The following is a 13,685-nucleotide window of genomic DNA, read 5'->3' on the forward strand; positions in this document are numbered from 1 at the left end:
CTCTCAGCAGCTGAGTGTGTCGTAAAACCCAATGACGACCCGTTGACGTGAGTATTTGCGTGTGCGGTGTGTGCGTATGGGCATAAGAATCTGCGCGCCGCCATGGCTGTGCGCGTAGTTTGCATCACGAGCATTGCGTCAGCAACGTGGCGTTACTCGTCAGTCGGCCGGCTGCGAGCGCTGTGTCCTTGGTATCAATTTGGGTGATGAGGCGCTACGAAGGCTGCAGCCGCGGACGCCCGCGGCCGGCCGGAATCTTTCCGTGCCGCGCGTGAGAGGAGCACCGGCTCCAGACACGCCGCCATGATCGGGTGGGTGAGTTCGGTGGTGTTGTCAGTGCTCTCCAGGCTCTTCTCGCCGCTACCGCTAGCGGTGCTGGCCGTCTCATTCGTCTGCGTCTACTTCTACGTCACCAGGCACTTTGACTTCTGGAGATCCAGGGGAGTGTCGGGCCCAACCGCCAAGTTTCCCTGGGGCACGGAGTTCGGACGGCCGTTTATGGTCTCCTTTGTCAAATTTGAGGAATGGCTTTACCACAAGCAAGGTGGCAAGAACATTTGCGGTTACTTTGAGCTGAGTGAGCCGGTACTTTACGTCGGAGATTTGGACCTGATTCAGAGGATCACAATAAAAGATTTTGAGTACTTTACGGACCGGCGCGAGTTCGTGCTCACAGAAGATTTCAGTGAAATGTTGCTAGTACTGAACGGCAAGACGTGGAAGGACACCAGGTCCGTGATGTCACCAACTTTCTCGGCCAGCAAACTCAAGATCATGCTTCAGCTGTGCCTGGAGAACGCCTCAAATCTCAACACATACGTGCAAGACCAAATGAAGATGAATGGTGAGATTGAACTTAAGGACTGCTTCGGTCGGTTTACCATGGATAATATCGCTTCCTGCGCGTTCGGTGTCAATTGCAACTCATTCAAAGACCCCAACTCTGAATTCGCCAAGAACGCGCACGAGCTTTTCGAGGCCCCTCGCGGATATGCCAGCTTCCGGCTCGTACTCATCCTTCTCTTTGGTTTGAGGTCCGTGCGCCTGCTGCCGGACCCCAATCAACGCGTCAACGCATTCTTCAAACGGGTCGTCAAAGACACTTTACAGCAGCGCGAGGCTGACAACTCGCGCAAAGACTTCCTTCAACTGCTCCTGGAGACCAAGGACAAGGACGGCAAGCGCATCCTCAGTGACAGCAGCATCGTCAGCCAGTCGGTGCTGTTCTTCATCGTTGGCTACGACACGACAGCCTCGCTGCTAGCGTTCGCCGCCTACTGCCTGGCGACGTCGCCGGACGTCCAGGACGCCGCCCACCGCGAGATCGACGACGTCCTGCAGCGCCACGACGATCAGCTGACCTACGACGCTGTGGCAGAGATGACCTATCTGGACCGGGTGCTGTCCGAGACGCTGCGGATCTATCCATCGGTCATGCGCATGGAGCGCCAGTGTAGCCGAGATTACACATTGCCCGGCACGAACGTGCATATCCCGCGTGGCACGATCGTCCAAATGCCGATCATAAACATCCACCGCGACCCGGACAACTATCCGGACCCGCTGCGCTTCGACCCAGACCGCTTCCTGCCTGAAGAGAGGGAGACGCGCCACCCTTGCGCCTACATGCCCTTCGGCAGCGGACCCGCGCAACTGCATCGCCATGCGGTTCGCGCTGTTCGAGGCGAAGGTGGCACTGATTGCCGTGTTGCGGGAGAACCGGCTGGAGCCGAGCAAGCGGACGCCGCCGCCGCCCATGCCGCTCCGCGAGGATGCGTTTCTGCTGACCCCTAAGGACGGCATGGGCTTCTTGCGCGCGGTGCCCCGTGAGATGCAGTAGGCGCTCGCTGTCTGGTCGAGAGCCGAGTTGTAAAGTATGACCCACTTACTGAAGTGCAACTTTCAACTCTGTATGGAATGAGGTGCCACGTGGAATTTATTTCTGCAAAGTGTTTGACTTTTAGGTAAGCTACTGAACGATCAGAACAAAACTTTGGCACAAACGCTCTTCGGAGGCAAACAGCTTGGTCTGGGAATGACCCTTTGATGTCATTGGTCCTTAGAAAAATGACAAGATGAACATTTTTCACGGAGATGGCGTTTTGGCTGATATAAGATGAAGATTAATATAATAATGAAGGGTGTGCCTGGCATCCGTGGGTTCAACAGCATCGGCGGGATGATAGCGATAACGCACATAGTTGTAATCTGCCATACACTGAGTGGCAGTAAACAAAGCCACAGCGTGACACTAAGAGCTTGATAAGGGTTCGAGAGTCTTATCTGCGATGCTGATATATCACAGCACTGCACCTTGGCCGTGGAGCTGTCCGCGTTCCTGAGGGTAGCTGAGCACCGTCTCTTCAGGAGTGTAACTCGAGCGCCAGTGGCTCCGCACCATCCCGTAATTGGCTGGGTACTGGGAAGAGCTGGGCAGCGGGAAGCTGGGTCCTGACAGCGGCTAACGGACGAGTGATGAGGCGGGACCCTGCCCGCCGATGGTCAGTAGCATAACTCATAAGCTACACTCAGCGTCCGGGAACCTAACCGCTGTGTTCTGTTATGATTTTTTTACCGGCGAGACCAGGGGCTTAGTGAGTCTAATTTCAACTATGAAAGTAGTTTTCAGCTCATTGGCATTTGCATGAACTTGCTCGACTCAGTGCGATTTCCTGCATCATTGCTCTCTGATCAAAATGTAGCAAGAAAGCTTGAGAAACACGTCTAACGCCAGCTCAGACAGTGATAATCCGGCAACGCAGGACAGCAGACTAACTATTCAGACGGGGAAGGGAGCGGATAATCACAAAAGTAGCGGTGTAGGTGGATGTGTGCATCCAATCACAGGCTGTTACACACGACCCACGGGAGCGCCCGTTCTCGAACGTTTCAAGGATGGTTGTCACGTCTTGGCAACCAGAGTTCATATACGCCTCATCTGCATTGAGTGACATCACCAATGTTGCGACGTCTCGTGCGTATTAGACATACTCAAACATTAACGCAAATGTCTCACGCATGAGGTTCACCCGTCCCCCACTCGAACTTTGAGCAGGGAGCGGGCTGAATCCAGGGAGAAACCTGCTTGTTGTCGTAATTTGGCGGCAAGTGGAATTCCTTCTGTTCAGTTCGCCTCCAACAGCTAATATTGTAAAACTACACTCATCTAGGCTGTGCGGTTTTGTTTTGATGAGTAATTTAGAACTTACTGCGTGTTTTTTTGTCTCCACTCTCTTCACTGCTTCGTACCATTATTTACCGCGATAGCCAAGAACGCCTTTGATGTGAAGCTCCTAGAACTCAGTTTAAGGGGGTTCGATGGTGGTAATGTGACCAGAGCCCAGTGAGTTAGAATTGCTTTTGAACTAGGGTGGGAGTAAACAATTTCATCGCAAAAAGACCGTCCGGGAATGAAAAATTCAATTCACAATGACACAAAACAATGCAAATGAATTCAATAACAAAATAACAACAGAAAATTCCACAAGCATAAAGCACTCAAACAAAAGAAACCTTGGATTCCTACACATGAGCTCATTACGAAATAAAACACAATACACATACCTCTGGCTTCTGTTAAGATGGGGTCAGGGAAAACAAACATTTTGTCACTGTTTGTACCGAAATACCAATGCTTATTTCCATGAAAGTAACCTAACTAGGCCTAACCTAGAGGCCTCACTTCACTTCATCCTGTCTAACCTGTTTGTATCACAGCAGCAGTTGGGAGCTATTGATTCTTGCACAATTCCTATTGTCACTTGCCATGCACTTAACCAACTTAACCTAACTTAGATAAGCCCATATGTTGAGCATCATCTCAACCCACCTATCTGTTAACAGCAGCACTTATGATAAAAACATGATAAAGCTCATTTTTGGGTGGTTTGAACTTGCATTTTTATCAAGTTCATTCGTGTATGCTTGTTGGCGTCAGACAAAGTGGACAACACACAGATGAAAACACTTTAAATCACTTTGAACAACTTATTCTGATTGCCATGGTTAACCCCTGTCAAGGGCAAAAATGGGTATGCTCCGCAAAACAATCGCTCTTCTCCAAAAGTAGCATAACTTTTAGATGACCATGCCAGTTTTGCTGCTTGCCTTTTCAGCTGCAGCAAAGGCATCTAGTTTGGCTTGTTTAGTCATATTTAATGGCATAGTTTGAGATGTTGGCTTCACATTTTAAATGGGGTGGTCTGACTATTTGCTTTGTTTGACTTGCTTTGTTTGTTTGATTTGCTTTGTTCGATTTGCTTGACTATTTGCTAAATGCTGATATTTGCCTCATCTTATAATTGTTATGCAGCTTAGAGTATCCCAGTGTTAAAAATATAGTGCATATATACAGTATAGTCATTTTCAAGTCAGCAAACCATGACAGCTATGGAATACATCTGGTTAAAGCACCCATGAGGGACCACTTCAAGAAATTTGGGGCAAATCATTAAAAATATAGAACAAAATAAGCCCATTGCATGCCTTGTGGCATCCTAAATTGTCTTATGACAAAACCTGATGGATTAAAACACAAAATGGCTAACTCTGGTAACAAATCATGCGTTGAAAGCAGGTAAGGTAAGCAGCTGCCAGGCCCACAGGTCAAAAACGTTGTAATATATATTGGAATAAATACGCTGCTGGGACTTGCGTGGTATTGAAGCCAATAGCAAATTGTTTTCAAATGTATTCATGAAAATGCTCTGTAAAAATAACGGTGTGGATAGTTTACAATAACTGTGGTGTATAAAATGTTTGTGCTTCTTTTTAATAAGACCACCACGTGCATCCTTATCTTAAAAATGTTGTTGCACGCCTGGAGATACGCATAAATTTTTGTTAGTAAATGTATGTCGTACAATGTAAGCATGAATTATGCAACAAGGCTAAAAGTAAGCTAAACTTGACTATTTGCCTCAAATTTGTTGGTGTTCCTTCACGTCTGCTTCAACAAGACGCCGTCCACAGTCGCGAGTTTGCTGACTGACAAACGAGTGTCCTGTAGATATGCATTTCAATTTTAACACAAAGATGCTATAAGCTACGTAGCAACCATAATAAGAGGTAGATATCAGTATTTAGCCAATAGCCAGGCCATCTTATTGAAAATGTGTAGCCAACTTCTCAAACTTTGTCCTTAAATCTTACTAAACAAACCTAAATTGATGCAATTTGCTTCATCTCAAAAGGTAAGCAGCAAAACTGGTGTGTCCACCAATAAGTTGATAAATGATAAGAGATTGTTTTGTAGAGCATATCCAATAATGCTCTTGACAGAAGCGGAATGAGTTGTTCAGTGATTTGAGGTGCTTCGATCTGTGTGTTGTCAAATCTGACTGGCGTCAACAAATGAACAAATGAAAGCACATCACGTTTTATCATAAGTACTGCTGTCAACAGATAGGTGAGGTGAGTTGAGATGGTGTTCAACATATGGGCTATTCTAACATAGGTTGAGTTAGTTGAAAACACAGGTTCATTCCAGCCAAAATAAGCTTTATCATGTTTTTATCGCAAGTGCTGCTGTCAACAAGTTGGTGCGATGAGGGGGTGTTCAACATATGGACTTCTCTAAGCTAGGTTAAGTTCCCTGATTGCATGGCAAGTGACAGTAGAATTTTTGCAAGAATCGGTGACTCACAAATGCTACTGTGATACAAACAGGCTAGACGGGGTGAGATGATGTCAAGCTTCTTCAGGTTAGGTTTAGCTAAGTGACCTTCATGGAAATAATCATTGGTATTTTGTAAGAAACAGGGACATAATATTTGTATTTTCTGACCACAGCTTAACGGAAGCCAGAGGTATCGTGTGTCGTGTTTGACCTGGTGTTGTTGATGTGCAGCAGTCCAATGCTTTTTTGTTTGAGAGATTTACGCTCGCTGAATTTTCCGTTAAGGTTTTGTTGTTGAACTCCTTTGCCCTGTTTTGTATTGAAAAATTCCGTGGAAGGAAAGTGCAAAGTGAAGCGTCAAAATACTGGTGGTACGAAGTTTTTGTTGATCATCGGACTGTTCAGAAATTGATGTTCTTTTAGATGTTCTGTTCCACTTGAGTGACTCAAGATGTTAAAGAAGTCAGTTTTGTCATGTTTATGACAATACGTACCTGTTGGATTGGGATTTCTTTGTTGGAGCATCTCTCACTCACCCGTAAGTTTCAATTCTTGTGAACTGATTTTTTCACCTCAGTACGGTCTTCTTGCGATTGAATTTTTCACTCCCACCCTAGTTCAAAAACGATTCTAGCTCACTGTTCACGACACACATTTAGCAGCGAAATCTTACTAACAGCCAATCACCTTCCGCTGGTTGTATCATATTTGCCGCATCAACGCTTTTGCGAATGTACCAGCGGCCATGTTTGACCATCAACGGAAAGCAGCCTGTGATATCACGGCGATCATATGATGTTTCTATGGCATCATCATTGCGGAGGTGGCTTTGAAATAGTCCCTCAATAAACCGTTTGCTACTTTGTGGGCGTGTAACTCGGGATCAGAGGGTTTTGGATCTTAAAAGAGCATGGTCGCGAACTACATCAAAAGGTCTTCAAGATGGCTACTTCAGTTCAAAACCCCATATAAAGGTGGAACATTCCCTTTAATGTGCAGAGGCGTCCTGTCGTTGCCTACAAAACACTCAGCAGTAACCACAAGGCGGCCCTACGCCGCAAGATACGCTGAACGTGCTGTGACATCTCTCAGGCGATAGTACAGTTTGATCTCAATGTTTAACTCCTCTCCCACGCCATGAGATTGTAGGTAAGTAAAGTGTGAAAATCACGCTGGGTTCTGTCACCAATATAGCTATTTCACGTTTTGCCTTGTTCATGCCACTGTACCCTGAGCTGGTCCGTTGTTTCATCGACTAAGCTGCTGGTTTGCTTACATCCGTTGCGAACGCAATTACTGCCATCACTGCAGCAGTGAGAGATGAGACTGGCTTAACTCCTGGTGGATTTTTATAGCGGACAGCGTGCCCGTGCGACAGTGGCCGCGAACAGTCGCTGACGCTAGTGCTTCCATGCGTCACATGGTGGCGGTTTTGGTGCTGCCGCGATAATTTAAGTGGTGAGCGTCTAGGTATATGTTCGGTGTGTTACATCTGTGGCTACCCTGTTCCTGCTTTCCTTCGCATTTTCAGTTACATCATTTTACAGGATATTTATTTCGCATTTTAATTTCTATATTGTCTCTGTAGTACACGAAACGACCTTCGTTCTGCAGAATGAAGTTACGCAAGTTGCTCGGTGCATTGGCGAGGAACATTATGCACGTTGATAAGACAGTAGTATTAGACATATTCCTCGGAGAAAGGCCAGGAGAATGGAGATATAACACTTTTGCTATTGTTTCGATTAAAGCATGCTGCTAAAATATCAGCCAACCATGTATCTTATGTATCAACTATGTCTTACCGTAGAATGGAAGTTGAAGTGCATTAAAATAATCGCCTAGTTCGCGCCGAGTGTCCGCCGACGTGTGATGTGACCTGAAATGCCCCGCGTCAGGGGTAACCTTCCCCGTCGTTGTACCGAGGAGGAATTTAACAATCTCGCTGCCAAACCAGTACAATGCCATCTTCAGTTCGTCTGGACAAATATCAGCCTAGTCGCGCAGCTGCTACCTCACGTCCACAGCCTACGTGTCAAAGCAAGCCCGGCGACGATCGTTTGCTACCCAAAACTCTTCGGCTACCCTCTCCGGATCTACCTCGTCAGTGCGCTGCTTACGAGCCTGACACAACATCGCAGCGCTCAGCCTTACCTGGGACATCGCGGACCGCAGGTACGTCTTGGTGCCACGGGGAACTGAGAACGTCCTCTGCGATGTTGTCGTAGTGACGGGAACGGTGAGGTATAAACGCAAAAGCGTGTGGACTTCGCTCATCAGTTTTTTGACCACCTCCCCGCTCTCGTCCAGCGCCTTCTGCACTGCTTTCACGACGTCCGTTGTCTTTGTCGTCCGTTGCCCCTGACCGCACAGGTCCGGCAGCATTTCAAGCTGGACTCCCAGTCGTGCAACGTCCTTACCTGTACATCCTTACCGTGCAAGTTTTGGATAGCATCAGGCATGACTAACGACGTCCCGGCTGCAGCGTCCTCCAGCAAACGTTCAATTTGCCGCACCAGCTCAAATGCAGGCTGCCTGAAGCGTTCGGACAGCTGGCTATTAAGCGTGTCCAGCGGTTCAAAGTACTCGTGCTTGAACAGGCTCGGCGGGTCAGGATCTTCGTACGCTTCTCCGTCTCCATCCAGCCGTTTGGGGGCCTTCCGCCTCCTCGACAGAACCGGCTCATCCACACATCTCTCCGGATCCGCTTCAGCCAGCGCCCTTGCAGGTTCAAAGATGACCTTGCACGCGGAGTCCGTGCGCATGCGACGGTACACCGTCTGCACCTGTTCTACGGCCACGAACGTTTCCTGCGCCGTAGCCCATTTGGATTGCGGGTTGCGAGACAGCTGCTCGGCGACCCCGAACAACTCCAGAGCCACTTTCAGACCCCGCACGGTGCTGAACTTCTCCATTACAGCCAGCATACCACTCACCTTCCGCGAGTGGTCGTCGTTTGACGTGCGGCTGACGTTCTCCAACGTCGTCATAATCGCGTAGTAGTTGGTCATTACACTTTGGAGGACGGCGGTGCGGCATGTCCACCGCGTAGGACACAATGTGCGGAGAGAACCTGTAGGGAGATCAGAGTCGTCAGCTAAAGCACTGATTTTAAATGACTGGCTGTTTTTGGTGAGTTGCGCACGAAAGTGGTGACTTCACCAGTCACATCCAGCGCACTTCTGAGGGCCTTGCTCCTACGAGAAGCATCTTGCAGGACGAGGTTGACGCAACGTGCGAGGCAGTGGACATGTAGCGCAGACATGTCTTGCTGGATTCGTGCAGCCACACCTGTCACTTTCCCTGCATGTTTAATGCCCCGTGCCTGGCCTGGCCGCGGTATTTGCTTAGCGGCAGCACCATGCGGATGAAGGAATCTTTGATGGCTTCGGCCAAGGCCCCGTCGTTGGTTTCCTCCGCGTGAATCAGCTCTAAAGGGTCTTCATGGATCTCGAGCTTGTCATCCACCCAACGAATGGATAGATTCAGCTGCTCTTTTTTGAAACGTCTGGGGTTTCACCAGGCGGGATCTCATAGAACACAACTTTGTGTGATGTGTGTGTGTGTGTGTGTGGTGTCGTGGAGGAGTTTCCTTGGCACGGCGCGTCCGATGGAACAGATGAGCCCATTTTGTGCCATGGGGGACATGTAATGCGGTGGCCTGCCGCGCAGTTCAGGAACATCTGCCTCCCGCCGCTCCAAGATTTGGTGAAAATTTCCATCGCTCTCTTCTTTGCTGCGGATGGCCTCGCTCTGTCGGAGCAGGTGCACCAGAGTCCATTTCTCTGACGAGACAGACGCGATGTCTTCTAAACTCATTTGCTTGGTCAGTCAGCAGAGTAGACACGGGCTTTTGTGCCTCTGCTGATGCTTTCGAGGGGGATTCCCGATGGGTCAAAGATTCCTGGTGTGCTGAAAACTTGGCATGAGCGTCCTTCCAGTTGTTGCAGCCTTCCCGCACAAAGGCTGGCTCCTGACTTTTGCTAAACGTGAACCCCTTTTCTAGGCCTGACGCACGCAGACATGACAGAGCACCTTGTGCGAGGACATGCAGAGAGTCAGTCACGGGAAGACAGAAAACCTCTCAGCGTTGACGTAACGCGTCCGTCCTGCCTGTGTACGTCCAGTCTCTTTCAGGATAGCCGACTCCCGAGGTTGGTGCGACTATCACCACAGCAGCAATGCAAGGAGCAGGATGCTGCTGTGAAAACACAAGTAGAGGGATAGGATATGGCACAGGATACAGGCTATGTGGCAAGGACTGAAAAGCACGTAACATGAATGTGCAGTCTCACAAATATTGGCATCCTATTTGGAGTGGCATTTCGTGTGAGGACACCAAGCGTGAGGTTCATCTCCGCCGGAATTCGGTTACGCTAGCCCTTAAAGGGAATGTCCCCATTTTTGGGGCTATATTTCAAAAATGTCCCCATATTTGGGGCGTATTTCAAAACCATACTCTGATGAAACATTAGAACCGTTTAGTTTAATAGTAGCACTGAGCAGTGTCATAACGGTAAAATAAAGATATAAATTTAAATTATTATCTGTTCAAGTTACGCTACTAACGCATTGTAACAGCACTGCGCTTCTTCCTGTCTTGGTAGCCTCCGAGTGCATCCCGAGTCAGCGACAACTGCAGTTACCGCGACCGCCCCCGGCAAGATCGGCAGAATCGGCACGATCTTCCGAGGGCCGTCGTCGGCTGTTACGGGTTAGAGGTATCACTTTTAGCTGGTGTCATTCGCACATCGCGGGCCCACCGGCTTGAAAATGACACCTCTACTGGTATGAGTGACGCCGGCACAAATGAACGTTTGTGATTGGCACACGGCCGTTTACCAAGAAGCGCATTGGCTGAAGTCCGAACCAGTGCGTCACTATAGACCATGTGATACTCTGCTTCCCATAGTCTAGTTTGCTTTTGAAAGAGACAACTGCTTAACACCATAGGGGAGATACCAAAGCAAACGTGTAAGGTTTTGTTGAATTCGAGGGATAGTGTCCTCATGTTTGCATATCTGTTTCCCTACAAAGAAATTATCAGGCCTTTGTAGTATTTAATACACAGGTATTTTGACAAGTAGCGTGTTGCAAACAGTACAGACCACGCAAGCAGAAAAAAAGCAAGGAAATGGAGGGTTCTTTCTTTCATGGTGCTGAGCATGGAGTCCGATGTGCTTCCTCCCGGAGGAGCGGTTACTTTCAAATCGAATTTTCAAGTTATTCAGAAGGATTTCGAGAAAACTGGTAGCACCGATCAGACTGGAGACGTGTGCCCTAGCAATAAGTAAAAAGTACAAAAGCGATGCCACGCTCCCTTTAAACCAAGTGTGTTCTATATGTTCCGTGAATTTAGCTGTGCCGTTACACTTACTCGACGAGCTGCTGGGAGCTTCGTGAGTGGTGTTCAGGGAAGGAGTTGGAGGAACTAAAGTACGCTTCTGGACCGGTAACTGCCGGGTCTCTGGCATCGGGTTCGCCGCAAGGAAACTGTCCATGAGCTGCCCGTGGATTTGGTGCTGGGTCTGGAAGTAACAAGTGGCAAGGATTAGATAATCGATAACATATTGGGAATACTGACGAAAGGAAACGCTCAGCATGTTAACCACATGCGTATTCGCACATCTTGCAATACTCAAGTTGCAAATCTCTTCCATAGCAACGAACAACGTTCACACCAGTGATTAGATTCAGTGATTAGAGTCATGATACAATAAATTGGTTGAGTCTACAAAAATGGTTGCACCCATTAATATACGTGGCGCCAGACCTTTGGAATGGTATCATTGGCTGTAACATACATTTGGTTTTCCCATATGTTCTGTCTGCACACAACACAAAATATATTCTTCCAACACACGCCAACCGGTGCATAAAAACGTGGTACCCCCTGCGCTGGCATATTTTATCTGTAGGCAATCGGTGTATGAGACCGAGATTGCAGGGTGGTAGCATTCGTAATGGCATGCTTAGTTATAGCTTAATTGCAGTGTTCCTTCTGATTTCCCCACTTACGAAAATAATTCTCGCCTGCTTCCTTTGAGGCAGTGCCGTTTTCACACAGGTGCGGTAATTGAGCCCACTGGCACCCGACATCTCACGCATGTTACATACATACACATTATCGAAGTATCATAATTAGATTCGTCTATCTTGAAACAAGGTTGTGGCTGATGATAAAAAACCACTTAGCATGCTTCCACTTTTTTCGGTGTTTTGGAAGGGGTGAGGGTTTGGCTGTGCGACACCTATGCATAGTTTTAGTAAGTACCTACCAGGTCTACGTTATCATGGTACATGTCGAGAATAACTTGGATTGGGATTCGTGGGCTTCAATTGGCCGCGAGTCTTCCCATATGGATGCAGATTTCTGCAGCCTATTTTCTTGTGACATGGGAGAGGGAGGTGGTAGAGAGGTGACTAACTTAGGGCATCCTTGTTGCCGTTGGAACACGGCCTGATATGAGCGCCATGGAGAGCGGGCGACGATGGAGTGTATAATTTCACTAGTGAGAGCAACGGTGTAAAATAAGATTTCCCATTATTTCACCAAATCATCTGCCCTTTTATCCTCTTACTCGCTTCATCCTGGGCCTTCGGGACGCCCTGTTTGTCCGGGACAGGTTGCACGCGCCAGCCATGAGTGGGCTGAACTGCCCCCTGGTAAAGGCCCCAGCCGAGCTCCGAACGCCAATCCCGAAGAGGAGCCCCCGTGCGGGCTAAGTCTCGGCGGGTGGATCGTCAGTGGCGTTTTAGTCTGCCCTACCACTGTCCACTCTCCTTTATTCCACAACCTTGAAATGATAATGACTGACTGAAAAGTCTCTAATTCAAACAGCAAAAAAAAAACTTCTGACCACTTGCCCTACCTCCCTGTTTGTCGTTTTATCCTGCATCGCCGCGACGCCCCGTTTGCGACGGGCAAGCTGCATGCACTGATGACGGGTTAAGTGCCCCGGTTGGCCCTGTCCGACCGCACAGCACATATCTCGTGTAGGGGTCCTTGCATGATTCATATGACTTGGGCTCCTTGGCGGTTAGGCCACCAATTCCATGTAATTTTGCCACAGCATTATCTATCCCCTTCATCTTCAATGTCCTTCAGCCCTGAATTGCGCATGACTGGCCGAAAGGGCTCTAATCTAAACCAAACCATGCATTTCCAATCATCCATCATTCTTTCCTAATTCATAATGATTCCTGATTCCACACAACACCCCGTTAGTCCGGGATTTATATATTCATACGTGAGCTGCATGCATCAGCCATGAGTGACTTCAGTGCCCCCTCCTCCCCCTAAGTGGGAGGGCCCCTGCCGGGGGGGAGCGCCTGGGGCCCGAGCGTCTGCGCATATCACCAAGTGGCCCCCTGCGTGTGCTAACTTTTGGTTGCCGAAAACTATCAGGTGCATGCAGTCTGTCCACACCACTCCCCATTTTTATTCATTTCATATGCTTGAAACGGTCTTTGTTAGCCGAAAAGGCCCCTATGCCAAAGAAACGAAAACTTGCTAATGAATACATGGCTGAGCTTCAGTTCATAACTCAGGGACGTAAAACATAAATTGCAGCCTGCAACAATAAAACTCAAGTATGTTCAGCTGGAGCACAAAGGAAATGACTCGTTCATTGATCTACAGAAAGACACCAGTGTGCATTCATGCGCACACGCACACACACATACACACACATGGCCACGCGCCAGAACAAATGTATTGCACATATCAACACATTTAGGTTAAGGGGAATCTTCCATAATTTGAAGATATTGAGATAGGCGTCAGATATGACGAGAAAATCTAACTTGTAACTATTGGTAAGATTTCAAGCCTAAAAAACACCGTAAGTAACAAAATTCTAAAGTTTGCAAAAATGGGCCCCATTACCTCATTATTTGTTGGTGTCATGGCATGGTTTTGTGGCGACAGCAATACCTGGCGCATCTGTCAGCCAGACCTAAAGAATACCTCGAAACGCACACAAGCTGACGCCAACAAGCCATTCCCGTCGCGGGCGCTGCGTTGGGCGGCGGATTAGTGAATGGCTTGTTTGTGGATTTTTTGTCT

General features: G+C 48.2%; 1 pseudogene; it reads left to right on the plus strand.

Annotated features, from left to right (window-relative positions):
- Positions 1-303: 303 nt before the first annotated feature.
- LOC119094384 (putative cytochrome P450 6a13) lies at positions 304-2,118 on the plus strand (annotated as a pseudogene).
- Positions 2,119-13,685: the final 11,567 nt, after the last annotated feature.

Source organism: Pollicipes pollicipes, unplaced genomic scaffold (assembly GCF_011947565.3).
Source record: "Pollicipes pollicipes isolate AB1234 unplaced genomic scaffold, Ppol_2.1 Scaffold_4002;HRSCAF=4701_pilon_pilon_pilon, whole genome shotgun sequence".
In the NCBI taxonomy this organism is placed as follows: domain Eukaryota; kingdom Metazoa; phylum Arthropoda; class Thecostraca; order Pollicipedomorpha; family Pollicipedidae; genus Pollicipes; species Pollicipes pollicipes.